This window comes from Stegodyphus dumicola, chromosome 9 (assembly GCF_044657685.1).
Source record: "Stegodyphus dumicola isolate Sdum_Otavi_A_Nest chromosome 9, ASM4465768v1".
NCBI classification, from domain to species: domain Eukaryota; kingdom Metazoa; phylum Arthropoda; class Arachnida; order Araneae; family Eresidae; genus Stegodyphus; species Stegodyphus dumicola.
In genome coordinates, this window is record NC_140776.1 from 139,758,991 (window position 1) to 139,784,557 (window position 25,567).

The 25,567-nt window shown below is 32.4% G+C and overlaps 1 protein-coding gene and 1 long non-coding RNA gene across 2 annotated transcripts in view; one reads left to right on the forward strand and one right to left on the reverse strand.

Annotated features, from left to right (window-relative positions):
- MCU (mitochondrial calcium uniporter) overlaps positions 1-25,567 on the forward strand; it is a 757,559-nt gene that overhangs the window by 394,425 nt on the left and 337,567 nt on the right. The window lies entirely within an intron of this gene.
- Positions 1-25,567, reverse strand: part of LOC118198850 (uncharacterized) — a 368,065-nt gene that overhangs the window by 340,777 nt on the left and 1,721 nt on the right. Inside the window, exon 2 of the long non-coding RNA XR_015043102.1 lies at positions 15,099-15,185. This is a non-coding gene — a long non-coding RNA (uncharacterized LOC118198850). The remainder of the gene's footprint in view (positions 1-15,098; positions 15,186-25,567) is intronic.

Here is a 25,567-nt window from a genome sequence, read left to right on the forward strand (position 1 = left end):
TATTTAAAACATATCTTAATTTTATGCATGTAATGCTGATAATTTACTATGAATAATGGATAATCCTAAAAACTAGATTTATATATTTATTAATTGCACTCATGCAATACAAATGAGTGATGCCACTAAATTTCTTTATTCTTTCTTTTCATAAATAGAAAAAAAATCCATTAGTTGGCTAGGGGGCGGTATAAGCCTAGTGTGTATACACGCAGGTGTGGGTGTGTTATGCATCCACGCACTCACATACGACATACGTAATATTTGTGCCTATCAGTACTATGTCACAGAAAGTCGTTGTTATGTTGATGGACTCTTTGGCATTCACCAAGCGTCGGCTGGGAATTGTGGGATATATCTGCAGACCAGCGTATGCCAGAATATATTCTAACAGGGCGAAAATAGTGAATGGAATACCAGATTACTTTTTTTAGCCTCCTCTTGATGTCTCGTTCCTGGCTGAATCACGCGATAGTTCGAATACGGCTACTCGTCGATTCTTTGGGGAATGGGAAGAATATCCTTTCGTGGATCAGCGAAGCATATTTGGTATTATTTGCCTAAATGTGGAAAACATTTTTTTTTCGTATTGGTTGTTGCAGAGGAAAATTCTTAGTCCAGAATGTAAATTTGAAAGTAATGATTTGCCCTGGATTGTTTAAGGTAAGATTAGGAGATCTGTTATCGATTTCTGCTGTTCTCTTTTCGCGAACTTAGATATTGTTGAGAAACATTTACAGAAAATTGGCAGTTGTATCAACGATGTACTGCTGGTACCGATTTTAGTAATAAAATCGTAATTTCGAATTTAATAGTAAATAGTTTTATAAGCTTCTATTCAGCGCGCTTCTGACGTTTGTTGATGTGTCAAAACTTTAAAATCGATTTTTAAACTATTTCCTGATAAGCTATCGAGCTCAAATTTTGAACACACACTCTTTGTAAATGACAATATAGTGTGGTAAAAGAATATTTTTCAAAACCGTTTTAGATTTATCTTTATCTAAGGTTGTATCTACATTTAACGAACAATCTAAAAATCTCAGTATGCAACAGAAACAAAATATTTCAAATGAAATTCAGTGAATGTTAAAAGTAATTTCTGATTTTTGGTGAAATTTCGGAAGTGCTTGATTTTTTTGGACGTCAAAAATATAAAAAGTTATTAATTCTAAAATTTTTTAACGTTAAAAAAAATGTCTGATCTGGACAGCACATGATTTCCCTATGCGGACTGTTAAATTATACACATTTTTCGTTTCGCTTCCTCAAATTTCATTATAGATATATTTCTCATTCAATCAATTCACTTCTCACTTTGTGAAAAGGCAAAAATACAGGGTGATTCAAAATTAATATAACGATTACAAAGAGCTATAACTACAGTGTGTCTCAAAAGCTCGTTGGCACACTTAACATGCTTGTCTGCCATACCAACAAGATGTACATAAAAACTTGTGACCGAAAATGCAGATGGTGACCGCTAGAGGGCAAAGTTCGCAGGCGGAGAGGGGGAGAAAGAAAATAAGTCCAAAGAGGTGTTAATAGCTTTAATAAAATTAACTTTTGTTAAAGAACACGGTTAAATCACAGAAAGTGTTCAAAATTCCATCCTTTCGCCACAGTGCATACTTTATATGTCGACGATTGGATTTATGGACTCCCCGCTTCCACAATCCTGGCGACGAGATTCCACGGTCGTCTCGTATACCATAGACTTCATGTATTCCTGCGGGTAGAAATTCAAGGAAGTCAGGTCGATGGATTGTGGTGGTCATGCGACTGGTTCGCAGCATTATACAAGTAATGCGTATTGGCTGATTCTGAGTTAGTAAACCGATTCATCCTTCGCCTACAGCGTACTCGCCTGGAATGATCCCGCTTTCCATTCTTCCATAACTCTGCGAACATTATCCTCTAGCTGTGGCCGTTCGTATTTTCGGACACTTTCTATGTAAATCTTGTTTGTTATGGTATGACAATTCAGTATCTTAAGATTGGCAACGACCTTTTGAGAAACCCTGTATTTAATTGAGTGGAATTTATGGATAAGAATTACGCAGAATATAAAAGGAAGTTCAAAATTTTGTTTACATACTTTAAAAGTGTTCTGTGTGTCTTCCCTTGGCAACAAGGACAAAATCTAAGCCGGAGTTCGTTTCACGCTATACGTTGTGAAGAATATCTGGAGTCACCAACGCAAGCGCATTAGAAATGCGCATTTTGAGTTTTAGAATTGTTTTCGTCAAAGGAAGCATATATACAAGGTTCTTTCTCTGGGGATATGTTTGAGTTTCTATGAGGTTAATAACTTAGAAATGAAATGGGTTTTTATGAGGTTAATAACTTAGAAATGAAATTGTATATATTCTGTTTGAAAAATGCAGATTATTTAGACTGCAAATCTTACATACTGTTCGCTTATTTGTATTTTCTTGAAATTTGTATAATTAATATTGATACTGGTTAACGTATCGTTCATTCCCGTGAAACGTTCAATGAAAGGGAGTTTTATTTTTCAGTAATAAATCTGCAAAAACATAGAAATGTTTTTTTTTCACTAGATGTTATAATTAACTCAAGTTTGACTAATATTCTTGAAATAAACAAAAACTCTGTGTTCTTCCATTTAATGTATGGCTTCCTTTCAAAATTCCTCACTCAGCCTTTTTTTGTTTACCCCTCCTTAGCCGCATCATATTTTGTTTTCACTTCATTACTTTAATAGTTAAATAGTTAATACTACTTTTACGCGCCCGGAAAGTGTAATGACTCAGGAGGGAAGATGAAATAAAAAAATATTTTTACATTAAAGAATAAAAGTAAATAACGCAAAGATACGCGTCTCAAACTTGACGTTCGATAAAGTTGAGGGGAAAAGTTGCTGAACGGCAGGCGAAGAAAAATTGTTTGTTTCTGGACGCCGTAAGAGTTAGATTGAAAAGTTTTTTTGAGTCGCGTACTTATCACCTGAAGCGTGAGAAAACAAAAATTTTCATTACGTGAAATGTAAGACATTTGCAGCTGTAAGTTTAAAAATTGTCTTTTCTTTTCTTGTTTATTCTCCCTTTTTGTCTCAAATTCTTTCTCTGAAAAGTAAAACTGATTTTTATCAGCACCTGAAAAAGATGCTATTCTTTTCACCTTGTGAAGGAATTCGTGTCCTATGAAAAGAGCAAAATACGTTGCTAGTCCGTGTGCCAAATATTATTTCGCTTTTTTACCATGTTATAACAGTATCAGATTACAGAAGTATTATTACCACGTTGTAATGTTACGCAATTTGAGGGGGAAAATCAATTTCGAATTATTCTAATTTATCCATTTACCGACTCCTCAAGGCAAGTTCGAAATTAAGTCAAATGTCCCAAACTTTGAAATTAAATATCTCGGTCAATTTTCTCGCGTACAAGACACAAACCTATTGTATTTGATTTTATTTTCATAATGAGTACTAACATTTTTCTAATTATAGGGACCTGAGGAGTGTATTAAAATGTAGATTTCTTAATTTTTACAAAATTGGTTTCTTAAAAACAAATTTAAAATGGCAAAGCAAGAGGAATATTTGCGTCATTTAAAACATGTTTTGTAATTGAAAATTATGTCAAAGACAAATAGTATAGAGGCCGGGTAAGGACTTCTGTGAACACGGTAGATAGGTTTAAAAAAGTGAGCCATATTGTAACTTAGCTGAAGTACCCGGCGTTGGCCGGGTGTTACGAAGAATGAGAAGACCTCATTTAGGAGGCTGAAATTAGTTTTTCATAATCTTAGACAGGCAATGATTTTCTCATAAATTGTTTCAAGGCGAATTTCAAAAACAATTACCAAGCTTGAATTATAAGATCTATCTCTTTTTTCCACATAAACTAAAACTATATCTTACAAATGAGTCTGGCGGATTATCGCACAGGAGTGATGTAAATACCAGCACAGAAGAAGGGTGAAAAATAATCTTTTATTATATCCATCTGATAACGGAAAATGCACGTACTTCGTGGTTTACAGTAACACCAACAAGTTGCGGTGGAACGATTTATGTTGTAACATAAATCGATTCGAGTCTAAATAGAATAGTGCTGGATCAGCACGTCAAGTTACGGCTAAACTGAGGTTGACTCAACAAACCTAACCGGCGTGACTATTATTCGAAATGGCCAAGGGGCGTAACAGCAAGATCAGCAACGAAAACGTACGCTGGCTAGCTGAATCATGCTCTAAATTAACTTCAATACTCACCCGTTTAAATACTCACTTCACTTAACTTTAAAATTACATCCTGGTAAGGAAATGAGAGGGAAAATTGAGGAGTTCAGGCAAGATAACAAAAATTTTAATGATACGTTATTTGAACTAAAGGAAAGCCTACACCCTTTGAAATTTCCTTAACTGGTTTTGTTGGTAGACAAGAAATAAAGGGATAGAAATGTAAGTGTGTTCAACTGAAGATTAGTTTAAATAATCATATTTAATACACATTAAATATATAGATTTAATATACATTTTCAAATAAGCCAGAAGGCATGCTTAATATTAAATGTTTAATGCATTATTTTTGAAAGTGGTAAATTCTGCCTTAAGCAATGTATGTTAATCATTTGTCTCCATTAAGTTGTCAATTGTTATACCTTTTCCCTGCCGGAATAAAAGAAGCTGTGGTTATACATCTGTTGTAGAACAATTATTGGCATTCCTTAACATTAAGCATCATAATGAATGCTATTTCTTTTCTTTTTTTTCCTATTATAACTGTCAGTTGTGAAATGAAATCTATTTGTCGACTGCGTCATAATTAACCGCATGAAACAATGCCAATAAATGATTAATAAATAAATGTGAATAAATGCCAATTATGATTAGTAGTAGTATTTTATGTTGTAATAGTTTTCATTTAATTCATCTGTAGCACGCAATTGAAACATTTTTGACGCATGGCGTTAAAGATGTATTTGTCTGCAAATACAGTATAACGTTAATCACGAGTAATGTTTTTAGCTGTTACAATAGCTATTTAATATTCCAGGTATGTGTAGTGGTTTCGGTTTTTTTTATTTATTATTTCTTGTTGTTTTAGTTATTCTCAGTCTGTGGAATACCAAATGAGGTTACGTGTGTTTTAGCTTTTCTAAACTTTCACTAATTTTAAAAAGAAAGGTAATATAAATATTTATTACAAAAATAAGTGAATTATTAAATTGACAATTAAAGCGTCATGCAAAGTTTAGTAAAAAATCAGTAATAGTAATAGTACTTAACACGTTACGAAAAATATAGGTGAATTATTTTCTGTGATGTGGTGAAATATTGCAGCTCATTAATAAGAACTTAATTTAAAATGTTAACCAATTAACCGGAATTCTATTGATGTGCGTATGTTTTTATTGGAAAAATTTCTAGCTAAGTTTTAATAAGATATCCCCCAGCTAGAAGTATTTTAAATCAAATATCCGTTTTTTCGTGTAATCTTTATTTTCTACCTTCATCACGGCAAAATCTAAGCGATTTTAATGCTTTTATTGTGTATTTTACGAGCCCTTTTATTTTTATTATTTAACCTTTCCCTCCCAAAAAAATCTATCATTTATACATAGTTATTTCACCTGTGTTGCACTCATGTATGGATGTTTTTTATGCTGCTGGTTATCTGTTTTTGTTTGTTAATTTGATGATCTTGCATTAACTGGTATTTTTTTATCTGCTTGTCAACTGATCATGCACTGACTGCTACTTACGTGTTTGCTCGCACGGAATCTCCTGCCTTACTTGGCTAGCGCCGTACAGGCAAGGCGTGTACTTCGTCTCGGACCGCTCTGGAAATATTACACCTCATCTCTTGTATCTGATTGTTGGGTGGTATCGACGTGCCATATAATTACTTATCATTATCCTGTAGACTCTTTAATTAGAATGTAATCGAAAATCGTATGTTAGTCAGGGATAGCGCGTGCGCTTGGGAACCCAACGCTGCGAACTACTAGTGTTCGCCTGAGTTCGACTATCTTGAGAAAAATTTCTCAAATATTTCTGTAACATTTAAAATAATTGTATCTCTAAATACTCCGAACATAGACATTATAATGTGACCTTAATATTTTTAATTCGATGAGCGCCCGCTAAAGTTATTTATTTTTGTAGCTAATAAAAGAAAAATATCTGCATACCAGTGGTAAAAATTAAGTTATATATAGTGACCATGTAACGTAGCATCTACGTTTCGCGAAATGCTTTTGTGGATTATTTATAAGGGAAAATGTGATCGTATTTGTGTAACACTTGTGAGAAACAACGGAACCCCTTGCCCGAATAATCACTGTCACTTGAAATGAAATGGCAACTCTGTCTTATCCAGTCAACGATTTATGCGCCTCAGTTATTTTAGAATAATATAACTTTCAGTGCTTATTCTGGGGCTGCAATCTCTTATCAATCGCTTAAATTGACTTCAAAATGTATTTATATATTTTCAAATAGAGGGTAGTGCCGAATAACTGACTACTATTAGCAGGATCGCTCGAATTATCGAGGGGATAAATATAAAAATTTCGCACATTAAGAAATCCTGGCAGCAAGTGACTTACGAGTCTATGACTTCTGCCTGGAAGATATTATGGCCATGGCCAGATGGGCCTGCAGGTAGGGATTTTGAGTACTTTCTACACTAAGGACATTTTATTATGTACTGATACTGCCTATATATTATACTTTCACAATAAAGATTTTTTATATATAATGATACTGCTATTATGAAAAATACTGTTTCTGTGTTGAAAGCAGTGGTCTTAGAAGTTAACAGTGAAGACATTGAGAAGTTAGTAGACCTCAATAAAAATTAGCTCAGCGATTAAAAACAGAATAATTTCGGATGTAGCAATAAAAGAGGATTATGTAATTATGTTATTATGAAGTGTGTTTAGAGGAAGAAGAATAAAGTGATTATGAATCTAGTTCTTTAATCCGCGCATAAAACGGAATAAGGTGCGAAGTTTCATGTAAAGTTATCACTTTGATAAAGTAGTTGCAATTACAGCATAAGCATATTAATTGACAGTCTCATGGCTCATTTTAGAAACATTTCGAAACGTTGACAACAATAAATCATGATAAATTTTAATGTGCAATGGGTTTCAAGCTGAGGTGAGTGACGTGAAGAGATAAAGGCATAATTTATTTGATAACAGCAAAGCATTCAAGGGTTATTAGTCTAAGGGGAGGGATGCTATCTAAGGGAAATTGGCTCGTATACACGTTACATATTGGGAAAACTACGAAAACCGTTCTTGCAATCAGCCTGTTCGTAGGGGTTCGAACCTCGGATCGATGTTCAGCGAATTTAACGCTCGGCCTCTGATGATCTCCTTTAAGAGATAAACAAAATATGAGAGAAGATTCCCCTGGAAAAAGAGTTATCTTGTGTTTATAAGAAAAAGGCCTCCTCATTCAAACTATAGTCAAACTTTCTTTTCTCTTCCTTATCAATTTCTTCCATTTATTCAGTCTACTGTCTTTCGTACTGATATTTTACAATCAAAATAAATTTTTATCCATTAAGCTATGTAACACTGTGTCTTATATTTAATGGTTTTCATTGTATTTTGTGTTCCGTTGGTGTTTGAGTGAATATATGCCCAAAGCACTGTTATGAATTATAAATAAACAATCATGTGTGGGTCAGGAACGATTTAATTCGTATGGGAAGAATAGTTTCAGTTTACGAACAGCCTTTATTAAAAGTTTACATTCGTTAACAGAAGTTTAATTGTAAGTTTATACTATGTGTACATGCATTCAGACGCGTGTATTGTCTAAGATCAATCCTGCTGATAGATTGCAGAACTAAATGCATTAGCACTCCAGAATCTGGAAAAGATTCCTTTTAAACATGTGTAATACATATAAATAGAGCCTTACTTATAAGGAAGCTCGTCAAGATATTTATTAATTGCAGCATAGCTACGTTAATTTTAGTTAAATATGTAAATCTTTCGAAGCGAATGATGTGAATCAGGAAAATTAGAATTAATAGCCTCCAGAAACGTAAAAATAGAATATTAATAAAAACTTAACATCTTCTTTGCATGTTTAGTGAATTTCATTTTAGTGTATGCCTTCTGAAAGACTTTTCCATTCATAATTATCGTTATTACACTTAAAAAAATTACAAAAGTCCTATCTACTTAAGTGATGCCTTCTTCTATTGTAGCACATACTGTACTGCTTTGACTATACGAAGCAATTTTCATGTCATTGTAATTTATATATAAAATTCCTATAAAAGCTTGCATGGCAAGGCTTTGTATCTGACTTTAAAGCAATAGTGTAGTGTGAGTTCCAGACGGATGGGGCGAAGCCCACATTCGACGCCCCCTTATGCTCATCGCCTTCCTAGCTACAAACAAACGAATAATTAATTTTGGTTATTTACATTACTAACTAGGGTTTTCAAAATTACATATATGCAAATTATGTAACAATTAGTGAATTTATGGGTTTAAATAACGTGATTACGTAACTGACCGGTTATTTTTATAAAAAAAAATATGTGTGATTAGGAATAAAAGTTGAATTATAATATTCACTATTCAGATATACCATACATTTAATTACCACTATATCCTAATCTAATTAGTATACGCGCAAAGATTTTCGCTATTACTTATAAAATTGATAGCATAGTAGAAAGTAAATATTTTTAACTAGCAGGTAAGAAAATATAAAAATCGTAATACTCTCATGGTTGTATATATACCAAGAGTCAAACATGTAGACCATAGATTGATAGTTTACATAGAAATATTTCCACAAAATTCAATAACTTAACAATCACAAATCACAAAAGACACATAACGAAATCATAAATTGTAGCAGGTTAATTGAGTCAAGATGAATTGGACGTCAGATGTTGCAAGTGTTTATTAGACAATATTGAACTTTGTTTTTTATATGAAAGAATTAATTCTCGTTGAACATTCGTCGTGAACAATCCGAGCACAAAATAAAATAGGGGGAATTACTGCAAGGCAACTGATTAGTACAGACGGTGTTGCCAGTCGCTAGAGCTAGCGAGATGATTACACTCACGTAAAGCGGATTCAACGGGTCCATCACAGATTAATTAATTATAAGTTCCGTGCTCATTTTAATCGGTTCGAATTGTCCGTGTCACAGTGCACTAGGAAGAAGGCGCATCCAGACCTGGCTAGTTCGAGGCTGCCTTAACGTAGTTAAACGCCCCAACCCCTAGAGGCGATTCTAGGAGCCACTAACCTATCGGTCAAGCCGACGAGTCAAGACTAAGCCGAGTCGACAAACATACTAGCAACTCACATTCCACGTCCCAGTCCTGGAGTGAATGTAAAATCACTGACATCAACAGGGGCCCAACCCCGAAAAGCAGACCTAAATTACTAAAACACTGTCAAACAGACCGGGCCACCAATCCGGCCTGCTAATACTACATCATGATACACACACGTCGAATCCAGGCACCCCAGAGGGGAGCCAAAGAAGGATATGAATATTCAGTTTTGATGCTCCAGGCGCCCCCTGAAAACCTCAAGCAGTCGAAAGGCTCGCCGAAATCACCGGCTCCACCGACGGGGGTGTTTCCCCTCGTACAGCCATCAATATCTGATTATATAGCTCCACACAACTAACGGAACTAACAAAACAGTACCATATGTTCCCAGCCTTCGCCAGCGATAACTCTAGTCCTGTGAAGACTGATTTTATACACCCATGGCCGAGTCTGCCTAGATACAGATCCTAACCGATAGCTTTCCAGGACCCCGGGGAAAATATGAAAAGAAATGGTTCAAATGTTTATTTCAGATTGCAAGATATTATCATTTATTCTAAAATTTTGCCGCTCCCAAAAATGCCACCGAGCGGTTTACTGCCACACGTCGCCACTGTTTTCAAGTAATACTAAAAATATCCTCTCAAATAATATCATAATTACTTCCTTTGTGCATAAATTGTAATGTCTTAAAAACTGGTATATATTTTCTCTCTCAGTTTAATTTATATGTGAAATTAATATAAAGACGCTTATTTTTGCTTTTAAAGCAAATGTTGGTCTTTATTTTTTTAGTTTTGAAAGGAACATTGAAAAGTTTTACTATGCATATTACATTAATTTAATATCATCTCGGAATAAATAGTTTAAAACGACAAAAATGACTCGTGAAATATTCATCGTTCTGTATTTTTAAGTAAATTTAATCTTTATCCTAGAATTATTTTTTAAAGAAAACGTTTAAACATATATTTGTTTTATGACTTGAAAATGAAAGTATTCTTAAAGCTTTCAACTAAAAAAATTTTGTGGCAGTTTTGGTTGCGTATTGTAATAAATTAGATGTAATATCCGGCTTTACCAGGAAAATGAATTATAAAAGAGAAATTTTAAAGTGTATCATTTCTCAGAAGGATTTTTGACATTTTAATATGAGATGCTTTAGAAATAAAGCTATTAGACGGCATGAGCTGTTTAGAAATAAAGGTATTCTTAATATTTAATGCGTTGCGAGAGTTATGTGGTATCATGGAAAATATTCGATATATATTTCTCTTTTTAAAAGTACTTTACGAATTAAGTTTTTTGCTCCCTTTTTGAGAAATAAAACATTTTAAAATTTTGTCCATTTAGATTATATAACCTATTTTCATGCATTAAGATATTCCGTTACTCAATTGTTTTGAAATAATCGTTTTCAAAATCAGCTTTTTCCATTCCCTGTTAATTGTACTCAAGTAGTCGTTTTATAAAATACAGTTAGCTTTCTTCCATTTCCTATTAATTATATGGAAATGATGTGTTTTTAAAATAAAATCACCAAAACAATTTGATTCTTTATGATACCTCAATCTTTTTTTATATGATTCAGAATCAGACAAGCTTTAGCGAAAAATTTTAATCAATTTTAGAAAAATAATTCATCGTTTCCATAGAATCTCATAGATATATAAAAAACAGATTAAAAATTTTGTATTGTTTTTCCATAAATAAAAATTAAAGGTGGTTTAGTAAAAGCGGTTGAGATGTTTATAAAGTAATTAATTTATTTATTCCTCTCTTATGATTTTTGGATAAGTATAGAAAATTTAATGCAGTTATAAAACTCTAATTGAGCTTCATTAATTGACGCAACATTAGTTTAAAATTTAGTTGCGTACTTACGAGAATGATATATGTTGAAATATGCGAATGTTTGTTAGTAAATATATCCCATGAAAGCAACCAGTGCTGTGTTTTCTTTGCTTTTTGTACAGATATTCTCAGCATTTATGCTTTAGTTAGTCTAGATATGAAGTGCGAATCACTGGAATCATGACTCACATGCACATACCAAAACAGAATGTGAGTTTTGTAATCGTAAGCATATGTTCTTCCACAGAGAATGCTCGAATGTTAAGAATTTCAAAAAAAGTCATGAAACGAGAAAATGGTAATATTCGGATAAAAGCTTTTTCAGTGGATCACTCAGAAGTACAATGCGTATTCTCTTCCATTAACTCAACAGGTACGAAAAAACAAGCAGATTATGTAAAGAATTCAAATTATGCAAATGTTAAAAAAATGAAAAACTATTAAGGTTCTCCGATAGAAAGTCTTCGATCTTTTGACTTTCTATGTAATGACAGTATTCTCTGAATGTTGAGAAAAATCATACAACTGTCCAAAGTCTATATACAAAAGGATTTACCGCAACAGCTAAAGGAAATTCGAGCTTTGTGCTATTGTCGAAATCCAAGAACAGCTAGCGGATAAGAAGATTTTAGTGCCTTCTTTACTCCAAACACAAATTTGTGTGATGGTTAGCGTATCCAATTTCGATGAGTTTTTGTTTAAAAAACTGAAGTGCCAGTCTTGCTGAATGAGATATATTCATAATGATATAGTATCATTATGAATCATGAGTCGCCTAATATTTATTTTTTGAAGAATGTACGGAAGACACTCTGTGATGTACCAGCTAGCTGTAATTGAGTTCTGTTCGTCTAGCTTGATGGCTTTGACCAGTCCTGTGCTTTTGAAGAAAGCAACATACATTACCTTTCTCACTGTATGTTATCTTATTACTATTCTTGGTTAGAGGTCACTGAGATCACTTCAGTCACCACACCATACGCTACTTTTCTTATGTGTTGAAACGTCAAAAAATGTTGCGCACTGTTTGTCACCATTATGCGTTTAGGGATTATGCGGTATCCCATCATCAGTCATTAAATAATTTTATAGCTGCTTTACTTCTTACGATATGCTAAGATTTTTGGTATTTATTTGGTTTATGGGGACTCCATGGCAGAATAATTTTGCATATTCCTCAAGAATATTTTTATGTCTAGCTTCGAATCCAATATTATTTTCATTCTGTATCATTTGGTAAGTACAGCGATCATCTTCTGAGACTATAGCTGACAAAGAACTACCTGTATTTTTGTCATCCAAAGGAGAATCTCAACCTCTACGAAATTCTGTAAACCATCTGAATAGTGGTACAAGATGGAGCTTAGTTTCCATATGCTAGTTGTAGACGTTGAATCCATTGTTCTTGATTCAGCCTTTTGTAAAATTATAGAAGATCATATAATGCTGTTACATCAATTTCTTTTTCCTTATTTCAAAATTTATTTTGCGATGGATACATTGCATAAAAAATCGTCTTCGGAAATTTAAAAAAAAAAAAAAAAAAAAAAAAAAAAAAAAAAAAAAATCAAATTTACATATCGAACAAAGGATTTTCTTTTTAGCGGATATTCTCTGTCCTTGTCTCAAACATTTCTGAGTTATCTACGTATGGCAAAGCGCACAAGGGCTATCTACAAAAAGAAGACTTTTTTAAGACCAATTGGCTCGTATTTACGTGACACATGGAGAAAAACATGAAAATGCGCATGCAGCCAGCCTATTCTTTCTTTTTCAATGGTAGATAATTTCACATTGTTGGAATTTCGAAAATTTTGAAATTTCTAATAAAGCTCATGAGAATATTTTTAATGGAATAATAACCAGATATTAAGTCAGTGAATCTTGTAGATTTCCTTTTACAACCCATTATGAAGGCAAAGTACTGGGGGCATGCCCTCATGATTATAAGAAAAAATTTGATGTGTACACCACATGACTTCCTTGCATTGGAATATTAAATTGGAATATTAAATTATACGCATTTTTTCTTGCATTTCATTTAAACTTATTGGATTGAATTAAATCTACTTCGCCGACAGCGCATAAACCACAATAGAATAAATGCATTCTTTAAAATTAACTCTAGTATTTGTTTGGCGCTAGATTCACTTAACAGTATTAATAATTATATAACAGTTAACTTATATAATAATTATATAACGGAAACTAAGTTAACTGTTATATAATCCAATAATTATATAACAGTTAACGTATATATTTCGTTCATATTATAACTCATAATGCACAAAATTTATATCATTTAAAGAATAGAATTATCTAATCGTTGCCACATGTTCTATTCAAGTACTATAATAAAGCTAAAGCTAGAATGGTGTATAAAAGAAATTAAGCTAACAAAACAAAAAAAGAAACAGTTTTTCACAGACGATTGAGTATTTCTCATTTAATTAATTCAGTGCTCACTTCGCGAGAAGGCAAAAATACATAAAAACTCAAAATATCTATATTAAAAATTACGAAGTAAATCTTAAACACTTATTTCTTAGAAAAAATTCCAGAAAGAATTAAGCATGGTTTAATTGGCAATAATAAATGAATGCTTTATCTTTGTTGTTGCGAAGCTAAGTTTCTCTAGATTGGCAACAAATCCACTAGTCTCCTGTTTCAAATGTAAACATCAATGGCCGCCATTAATATCAGGCTTAGCGGCAATTAAACAACTTTAAAATTGCTGATAATTCTAAAAATATTGCACACAGATTTACTAAAGGCATAAAATCCTTAACCGGAAGATAAAAACAACATAATTCAACCATTTTTAAAGCAAAAAATGTACAATTTACAAACATATAAGAGTAAAGAAACTGAGATCACTGAGCCGGGTAACAGAGTGGATATATATATAAATATATTTATATACGTTTGGTGAGGCCGATTGCAACGAAAATACGAGGTGCACATCTACATGCTATAGCAGTCCTATGTACAAAATTTCAACGTTCTGAGGCTGCTCGTTTTTGAGTTATGCGAGATACGTACGTACGCACGTACGTACATACGTTCGTACAGACGCCACGAAAATTTCTCCTCAGAATTAATTTTAAAGCAGTTTTATAATTTTTTTGAAGGAAAAGATTATTTTATGCTGTCCTTACGTACAGATATGACGCAAAAATATCGTTAAATTGCATTCGATAGCGGTCAAAATGAATATTTTCGTTGAAATATGCTGCCTGAAACTTTTCGCGATTACAATACTTCCTTTTTACTTCGTATAAGGAAGTAAAAATGGAAATGTGCCTGAATGAATGTGACAGAATAAACTGAGGCTTGATTTCCTGTCTGCTATCCTGTGAGAAATTCTACTTGGTTTTTCTCTCAAATGTAAATAGTTAGTTGCTATTTCTGTAGGCCTGACATCATATATTTGGCAAATATTTAGTTAAAGATGCGAAATAACTAACCTTGCGATGGGTATTACTATAAATATATCTTGTTTTGAAGTATTTCATATCTAATTTTATACGATGCAAATTTTAGAAAAAATATTTATTATATTTTATAAGTAAGCGAGCTTTTAAATTTTGTTTTATGTCCACAGAAAGGTCTTTATCTGTCTTTTTTTATATGACATCTCTACGGAAAGGTCTTTATCTGTCTTTTATTCTGCTCTTGTTATCAAAGACTCTACAGCTCAACAAAAATAAAATGGCTAAATCCGAAACAGAAATGATTATTTTCGCATTTTAGTTTTATTTATGATTAAAAAAAGTTCAGAATCGAAAATAACACGCTTTAGCAAGATAAACAATTCGTTGTTAAAAAAAGCTAATATTTTTCAATGGGGTGTAATTTTTTGTTAATGAACTTAACAAAATAGCTCGTTTATATATTTGTATAAACATATATATCTCATTGTATGATGTAACAGAGAAAAATGTACCTGATATTTGAATTAAAGAGTTCACATATTTTCATCTGTAATTGGGTCAGATTATTAGCCATTCTTGTTTGCAGCACCTTTAGAAACCTAGAATAAAATTCTGTTTTTATTACTGAGTGATTTTGCCAAAGACATATAACAAAAATGCACAATAAAAGAAATTCTAAATTTAAAATTCGGTCTTCCAAATGTCCATATTCGGGTGGAGGAGCACGTTATTCAGTATTTGATGGCTCTAGATACTTTTTTTTACAGTGCGAAAAATATGCATACATACATGCAAATTCTTCATTATTTAATTTCTTTAAATATAACGCAAGGCGATATTATTTAGTGGCAACAATGTGAAAACTGATTCAGACATTTATAGCGATTCAACGCAAAATTCCGTTTTGAGACTAATGGCCCTTTTAGGCTAACGCTTTTTAGGATAATAATTTAGTTAATAAAGTCCTGGCAACAGTGAGTATTGTTGTATTAAGAGATCGCTTTTCGCTATGCTGTTGTTCCAAAGATGTGGTTCTATTTCAGTTAGTAATTCCAATTAAAACTTCCTATTTTTCTTCTGCTATTCGTTTTATGTTTTAGTTAGAGAAACACTTTTTGATGGAAAATTATAAAACCATTTGCTTAAGAAAATAATACGTTATATTTCTCATGTAACTATGCAGTTCGCTTCGGAAAAACAGAGCCCTCTAAGTTATCAGCACAGAGCATGTATTTCATGAGTACTCGTAACTTTCATGATAAACTGTCTATGCAATACAGTAGAAGAGCAAAGAAATTGGGAGGGAGGCCTATAAACGACGCAGAGCAGGGCAGAATGATTCTCATTCTTGTTATAAGAGCACTTAAGGAAGATTGATGTGAGATGAAACAAAGGAAAATCTATCAGAATGATGAGTTAAAGTTAAGGATAAAAAGCGATTCTACGAAGTATAAGAATTTGTGTTATATGATTTAGACGGGATAAAATATATTTATTCAGTTCCTTGTTAAGTGCGCAAGTGTATGCAGTTATTATTTATGAAGATGTGTTCCTCTCACCAAAATTTCCGTTCCCCGACTCTGATATGTGAGGATAGCAAACTTCTTGAATGAGTTCGAGATTTATACAGAATCTAATTTTACGTGAACTGCTTTTAAAGCATTTTGTGTTAATCACGTACCTTAACCATAGGAATTAGATTTTAACCTTTTTCTAGATCCCTATTTCATATCATATTTAAATGATATGAAATAATGTGTGCGGAAGGAAGGGCTATTTTAAAATTCTTATAGTTTTTGATTTCATGAGCGCCAAAAGTAGTTTATTTAATTTCTCCCCTTTTTACACATGATTTCATGTAGGTATTGCGTTTCGTATGTATTTAATAAAAATGTGCTTTATAATATTAGTGCTGAGTGAGATTTTCAAGTAAAATGCTTCTAAAGCATTTCGTGTAAATTTATAAATGATATTTAGACGCTTTTTATAATCATTTCTAAAATTTCATGATTTCTAAAATTTCGTTCTAAATTCTAAAATTTCATAATCATTTCTATAATCATTTCTGATTGTATGAAATAATATGACATTGGGGGGAAATATGTTTAAAATTTCTAAGTACTGTAATTTTACGGGTCCAGGTACTGTAATTTTACGGGTCCAGCAATTAAATATAATAAAGATTAAAAACTAACTTTGTTGTTTTTAAATCACTGTTTTTTAATCAATGACAGACACATTAAATTTGAAAGAAAAATTAAATTTCTTACGTTTTGACGAATGGCAACACACTGGGGATGAAAGATAAAAATTTATCTCGAGCAGTGACAACGCATTCCTTGTAAACCATTGAAGTTTCGGATTAAATTTCAAGCATAAATATTTTACGTTTTGTCGGTGCTTTTAAGTCGCTAAATTTGTTGATCAACATTTTATTAATTTTGGGCAAAACATAAATAAGTAAAAAACAAAACCAAAATTCAAAATTTGAGCTTTGGGGTGCACATGTTTAGGAGGACTATGTAGTATGTTCAAATTTGAACATACATAGAAAGACATACATAAACTCCAAGAAAAACATACATATAAATTTACTGAGGTAATATTCTATACTTTCATACCAGTAAAAAATATTGTCAAAACATTTTACCTAAAAAAAAAATTTTTAACTGTTCTAAAATTAGGGCGATGGTAAAATCCACTACTACACAATCCCCATTAGTTTGGTGGGGGGGGGTAATGGAGATAATCCTTTCTTTCTCTTTTTTCCAAACATTGCTGTTCTACAACTAATCTAGGCATGTAGTCTAGCTAGCAGGTGCACTTCAGTTGACAGACAAGTATTTGACGTGTGGGGGAGAAGTGTGGAGGAGAAGAGGGTCCGAATTTCGGACTTAGACTTACTTAAATGGTACTCCATAACTGCATTGTAAAAGCATATTCGTTTGCAGTAGGTAAACTTCAATTTTGTCTGAAATATTTTTGCACGAGTAGATTTGTCATTTCAGCACTGTTTTCTAGCGCTGCGTATCGATTCCTTTTATCGAACTGTATTTCAAATATGCGTTGGTTCCGGAAAGAAAACCAATTTTTTCAAAAAGTTTCGTGTTCCGGAAAAGTTTTGAAGATAAATAAGAGATATCCATTTCGGAAGAAATGGGAAGTCGTGGAGAGTGCCTAATGTTATTTACTCCTTCCGCTCTGAACTTGTTAAATGTAGAAAATCTTGAATTGCGTAAATAGTTTCTGTTTGTTGAAAGCTTATTTTCCTCTCGTGCTTTAATTTTTGAGTTGCTTTATTTACGAAAAGTATAAACGAGTTTACCCGAAAGTGATGGAAAATGTAACGTCACCATATATTTTGTTTCTATTTATCTTTGTTTAAGGTTGAATGATTTGGATTAAAACCAAATGGAAATTTACTTTTTGGAGAACTTTTTCTATTCACTTCAGTCCAATTTGGTACAGCCCACCAGCGGCCGAGCGGTAACGTTTCTGAACACTGGTAGTTCGGTCCGAGGTTCGAATCCCGCGAACGGGCTGGCTGCATGGGTGTTTTCGTGGTTTTCCCCAAGTGTAACGTGTATACGAGCCAGTTTCCCTTAGAAAGTCCTCCACGAAGGCATCCCTCCCCTTAGGCAGATAGCCCTAGTGTGCTTTGCCATAATTAAATACACACACACACACCAATTTGGTACATCAAATGTTGAGTCTCGTCTTTTCTGCACTTACTTTTGAAGAACTGGAGATATTTTTGTGAGTTATAGATTGCCTTTTTACGGTATTATTCCAGTTTTTAAAATTTTTTGTTGCTAACTTAAATACGTAGGTGGTTTTTTTATTTTTTCAAAAATATTCGTAAATTAATTTTTAAAAATGGGCTTCTGGTTAATTAAGTTGAACAGAAACGTATTTATGAGTACCAGATTTTAGTTGAAAACATTTAATTCTCACCGAACCACCTCCTGGCGAAATTTCAATGAGAAAGAAATAAATCAGGCGAATCAGTTTTCAATTTTTAATTTACAACAACAAATGTCATAAAAGCTGTTGAAAGATCTATTTAATTTTTTTTTTAGAATATAATAGTTTCTTATATTTTTTTTAACTTTCAAACTTATTTCAGATTGCCTTTATTTATCAGTTACTTTAATGAGTTAATTATTATATATTTGTAGGAATCTTGTAGTGGTATCTAGTAATAAGTTAAGCTCTAACGATTTTAGACGTCTCATGTAAAAATATAATAAATATTATCACGTATAAGTATCACGTGCCTTAAGATATTCCATTCCCTGACTTCCACCTGTGGCCGAACAGATAATATTGTTGAACACTGGCAGCTAGAACAACATTTGTGTAACTTCTTAGCTGATTTAAATTGTTATTTAATTTTTTCGAACTGATTAGTAATTTAATTTGGTACCAATTTTATTACTTTGAATTTATTGAATGTTTCATGATTTTAAGAGATAAAATGTTTTATTTGAGTTGTAATTGTTTTACTTAAATTGATAATTGATAATAAATAATCTTTTAATAACTTTCAAGGAGAAACTTATTATATTTAATTTCTGTTTGAAAACTTAATTCTTAATTTTATTTTGTTTGGTTTTATTCTTTCGAATTAATTGTTGTTTGTTTGGTTTTGTTAAAAGGGTTACAATCGTAAGGTTTACTAATTTAAAAAATTTGTATTTTATGTTATAGTTCATTGTTTTGCTAATTTTAATTTGTTTTAATTTTTCTCCTCCTCCCTATATAATCAATGACTCGTTTGATTATATAGGAAGGTTACGTTTAATTACGTTTTGGTTCGGCTGGTAATTCTGACAAAGTTTAATTTAGTAAAATGTTTTATGTAATACTAAAGAATTTAGTACTTAGAAATGTTTGAAACTACTATTTTTCTTACCTAGAGCTGTAAGCTGTGTGTTAATTCCAGAATTTGTCCGTAATGTTTCTATCATCTATTTCGAAGGGGGCGATCTTCGCTGGTCACACTGTCTCGCAAAAAGTATGTAAAAACATTTTGAGGTATTGGAAATGGGCCTGACTTCGAAGTTAACGATTGGTATGCTTTTACCGTCTAAGCTGCTGATGGATAGGGGTCGACACTGTTTTTTTATCATGAGTCAATTGGAAAAGAGACCCGGTAGCGAAGCTAATGTCGTTAATGTTGTTTTCGAAAAGTGTCGACTATTGGAGGCCTACGTAATGGGAGGAGGAGGTCTGTTTGTTGACCTAGTCTAGAGAACTTCGAGTCCAGAGGAGGAAGAAGAAGCGATTTCTGCCAACTTCAGTTCAACCCATTGGTTGACGCATCCCAAAAGTTACCACTATCGTCTGCATCAAGCAAACCTAAAATGTTCACTTTTAATTTTTCTCCTCCCTTTCCATCAAGCGAAGATCCCTTTTCCATTAAGCGAGCCCTTTAGGTTTGCTTGATGGGATGATTTTTTTTTATTCCATTGGCATTGTAACCTCACTGGCCGTCCCTCACTTCCTGTTCTTCCCTTTTTTCGTTTTAAGTTTGCAAAGCTTTCTCTTTCCCTTTTGCCGTTTGGCCTTCCCTCTCCCCTTTTGTCATTAGGTTTTACTTCATTTTGCCTGTTCTTCTTTTTTAGCCGTGAAGGCTCTCCCCATCTTAGACCAGTTTTTACTTTTTGCTTCTTCCCTTTTTATCCGAAAGGCACCCCTTCTTCTTTTACCTGTTTGGCTTTTATTTGAAGGTCTTTTTTTCAGCTGACGTACTGTGCCTCGTTTTAGCCTATTGGCTTTCGCCCACCTTGGTACTTAGCACCTATATCCTCCTGCCTAATACAGAGTGAAATAATGGAGTGTCTAGAAGCTTGGATTCAAACTTACATACCGGCAGTAATCGTTACAAAATACAGCAGTTGCTTTAAGTAGCAGGAGCGGTTATAAGAGTTTGTTGTTGTTGTTGATGGGAAAGAGGTTGGTTTCTCGCCTGAGAACTCATAGTCGCCGTAGTCGAAGAAACAGTCGTCGCCATATTCGTACTCAGTGAAGTTTTGGTAATTCAGAAGGAAAAAGAAAATATCTGATGGAAGAACTTTCTGGATGGCCGGAAGGAAGGATCCGAGCCTTGAATAGACTTTGATAACCAAGAATTTTGAGATGGCACGGGAAACTCCGGTTTCATACCTTAACTACCATACATAATTTTTTTTCATCTTCTTTTTTTTCCTAGTGAAGAAACGCTTACCAGGAAAGAAACGAAGTTAATTTGATATTTTTTACCTGGTGAAGGTCTGCTTTCCTTCTTTTCTTTTCTGGTGAAGTGTCTGCCTGTATGGCAGTTTCTTGGCTTTCTGCACTATACGCTTGCGCGGCCGATGTCCGCCGAAAACATCGCAGCCAAAACATCGCAGAGAAAATAACGGATGACGAAAATGTTGTAGCACAAAACATAGTGGGAGAACCGAAAACAAGGAAAAGATAACACATTTCTAAAATACTGAGATAACGAAATATCGCTATCCAAAATACAGCTTTAAAAAATATCGCAGTTTTCAAACATTGTCATAGAAAATATGGTGGCAAAAAAAGAGCACATACAAATCATCGCATGACGGTAACATCGCAGACATATATATTTCAAGCTTTAAGAGTTGCAAGAAGAGATGAGAAATATTTTCATATCTATATTTCGTATTTTTCTACTAAGTAATAACTCTTTGCTAAAACAGAAAGAAGGAAACTTAAGCATTCAAAAACTGAAAATGAGTTGAAAATTAATGCTATGTATAAGCTGTATACATAAGAGGAAGAGTCTCTCTGTGTGTGTGTATTTCGTTCGTGCTTGCGCGTAAGCTAATAAACCCAAGGCTACGAAATTTGGTACATAGTTGCATCTAGACAAGAGCCAGTGCACCTGGAAGCGATTTTTTCAAAATTCGAGTGAGAATTTTTTTTTATTTTATGTTTTTTAATGAAATAGCATCAAATCGATAATTCTCTCTTCTTATAACATATATCACTGTTGCTATTGTTGCTGATATCAGCACTGTTGCCACTCGGAAAAATGAGGGTGATAATTCTGTGCAGTTGTTAAATTTAATGTGTCTCTTGGCTGCTAAACATTTGTCGAGAGAAGGCAACGGGAGCTTGGTTAGTTAATTTATTACGATAATTAATATTTATATTAAGGGATTTTGCTTATTTCATTGTAATTGTTTATATGTAATACATTTTTATTGATTTTGTTTTGATAAAGTTGTTCTGTAGAGTTAAATTATGTGCAGTTTTTAAATTTATTATTTGATGTTCCCTGTAGGCATTTTTCTGGTACATTTAAAAGCCAGATTAAGGCTTGCCGCATAGCGGCTAGCCTTAATCTGGCTTTTAGCCTTAATCTAGCCTTAATCTGGCTAGTAGTTAATAAAATTTACTTAACTGTTAAAGGTCATTGTCAAATTAATACCTTGTATAAAGCTGCAGTGGTAGTTTTTTATGGAAATTATAATATAAGAAAGTTTAGAAAAATGGAAAAGAATATCTGCAATAGGTAACATATGAAAATTGTTTGTTTAAATTATCAGATTGTAAACTTATTTTCTTTCCCCTTTGTTAATTTGATATTTTTTAATAAAAATTAAGTTTTGCTTTGTTTCAGTTTATTCGTCTTCTTTAAGTGTCAGTAAACATTTTTCATTTATAGCGTAAATTAATCGTTTGGATATTTTTTCCTTAGTTATGATGAAATATGTCAGGGAGTAGCTACATAATATTTCAGTAGATTTGGATTCATTGGATTATGACCAAGCGTTCTAGAGATATCTTCTTTTGTGGAGGACTATCTAAGTAACTGTCTAATATTTACATTATATTAGAAAAACCACAAAAATCTCATGCATTCAGCTCGTTCGCCTAGTCGAACTACCATCAGCGACATTACCGCTCTGCCGCTGGTGGCCCTTTCAGTAAGAGAATATTAAAAAAAATTAATTCGTTTTTGCATCTGGTATCGGGAAGACCGAAATTTAAAATTAGCCCGAGAAAATTGAAATGCAAATTTGTTTCAAAAACAACATATAATTACAGTGAATCTTCTTGGTGTCTATCTCCGTAAGACAACGTGTATTTCTCAGAACATAAATAAAAATAGATATTAAACATTACCGCTTTAAGATGACCACATCCACAGACGACTGAAAATATTTGGAATCATGATAAAAGAATTCTTCATAATTAACTGTGAAGAAGTGCGTTTATTGCTTTTAAATAATTTTGTTTGTTAATCAATAACAGAAATATTAAATTTGAAAGAAAAATACGTTACGCTTGACCAAATAGCAACACACAGCACGACGAAGATAAAAATATTTTTTTTGAGCAGTGGCACACATTGCTTTTAAATCGCTGAGTTTCTCTAGCTTGAAATATAACTATCTTGCGGCCAGCTGAGTCGCAGCACATAGCTTTTAAATCGCTGAGTTTGTTGATTAACTTTCAAAGACAAGTATCTAACGCATTGGCGGGTGGCAATAAATTGCTGATAAATCGCTGAGTTTATTAATAAAAAATTATTAAATTCGAACAGAAAAAGAAAAAACAATTAAGTTCAAAGTGCGGGCTTCGATGTGCGCAACTTTGGGTAGAGAATTGTATATGTTCGAAATTGATGCCTCTAGATACTGCTTGTTTTGCCCAAGGCTATGAATATGCATACGTACATAGTATATACAGATTTTTCATTACTTAATGATAGAGATGTGTGATGGAAATAGGAGCCAGTTTTCCTTAAAATGTCCTCCACGAAGGCATCCTTTATCTTAAGCAGGTAGTTCTCATTTGCCCTGTTGTCAGCCCCATTGTTTACTTAACTTTATATCATAAGTGAAACTAGTTGAGGAGATTTAGTTTCAAGGATTTTACATCTTTTGAAAACAGTCTTTAATAAGAATATTAAGTTAATTCAAAGCAAAACGTTTGAAGTTAAAGACATACTCAGTCTTTTATATACAAGTAAATGAATATAAATCATTATTTTTTGTTCATCTTCTAGAAACTGATGTAAAGGAAAGATTTCAGATTTTCAAGTCTTTTTCGAAATCACTTCTAATTAAACTGAAGTTAAAATATATACATGTATTCATATTATAGGTAGATATATAATTTACACATTTTTTTAGAAAGTCAAGATAAAGCAAATAATTAAATAATAATGTTTTAGAAATTTAATGAAAAAATGAGAAAGGTGAAATTGGATATTTGTGATCTTATTAATTTGTAGTGAATAAAATTAATAATTTTGTAAATTAATTCTTTGAATCAATTTACAGAATTATTCAGAAAAAAATTTAAATAAATATCAGTCTAAGCGCCTGAATGAGAAAAGAAATTAAATAAGCTTTTAGAATAGAGAAAGAGTTGCTATAAATATCACTAAAAATAGAACTCGAAAAGCCTTTTCCAAGGTATTTAAAGAAAAAGTGTGAGAGACAGACAACGTTTTAAGATTTAGTTCCCAAGAAATGTTGTCTGGAAAAGAACTGGGTTACCCCCTAGAAGCGCTTTGCCCATTTCCGTTTTATTTTCGTTTTTCTCGTCATATTGTTGGAAACTTTGTTTCAAAAGAACGACTTCGCCATTTGTAAAAGTGTTTGAAATACGTGTCTGAAGTATTTTCTGTCCAAGTTCAATGCATTTTGATATATATTTGTTGTAAAGTCAGTGCTTTACATAGGTTGGTATGAAAGGAAAGAAGTAAAGAATCATTTTTCTCAGTTTCTGAATTATCGAGAATATTTCTTCCCATACATATTGCCTGTTCGAATCCCAATAATACTATACGGTCTTTCGTTCTTTTATAACAGAAAATGTAATTACAGATAACAGTTTTCATAAAATTAATTATAAATTATATGCAAACACACACACACACACACACATATATATATATATAAACGTATAATTCATAATAATTTATAATAAAAAAACTTTCCATATACCATCTCCAAGGAACACAAACTCAATTTAAAACCATGAAAGTAAAACATTTTTAGCCAGAATTTAAATTAGTATTTTAAATAGTAATTTCAACTTCTTCTTTAAAAATTTGCAAAGAAAAATCTTCAATCGCAAAGAAACAAAACCAAAAGTAAATTCAAAATATTGAAAAAGTAGTTACTGTCGTTGATCGCAGATTAATCGGCTTATCAAGGGGATGAACCAATCTACCATCAATTAACAACAACAAAATTAAGAGAGTGTTTCATCTTATTTCCAAGTAAGCATGAAATTATTTGCTAGATTCAAACCATAAGTCAAAATTAATACTTAATCCAAATAAAGACATCTGTTCATTTATGTCAAGAATATATATATATATATACAATTTAAAATTAAAGAATGATTTCTAAGAGGAACTAAAACAAATTTAAAATCAAACGCTAAAGCTGCTTTTACAGGATGGTATAATCATTTTCTTCTAATTTTTAAAGTTTAAGTTTTTGTTGTATACATTATATATACAGTGGCTCACATTTGTTTTCGGACACTTGTATTGTTGAAATTTATTTGCATAAACCTTGCATTAAATAATGAAACATACACTTCAAATTTTTTTATATAAAATATTTATTATTTTTTTTCTATTTTAAGCTCATTACAAAATGAATATCCTCAAATTATTTCTCGAAATAAAATAATTTATTCCAAAATTGTTAATCGGTAACTGAATAATTCGGGCACTGGAATTGCTTTGTCGACATAATTTGGAAGACGATGTTTCTTGTCGTATGTTATTTTAAACAAACCTACATCACAAGAATTATCGTCTGCATTTGGAAATCATTTACTGAGTAAAATATGTAACACTGAAGTGAACATGGTAGTTGGCTTTAACGTCAAATTCAGTTCGGAATTTAAATATTCACGATATTAGATCATAAAGGTATTCAAAATAGTTAAAAAAATTCTTGCCACAAAGCACTCAACTATCTTTGATGAATCA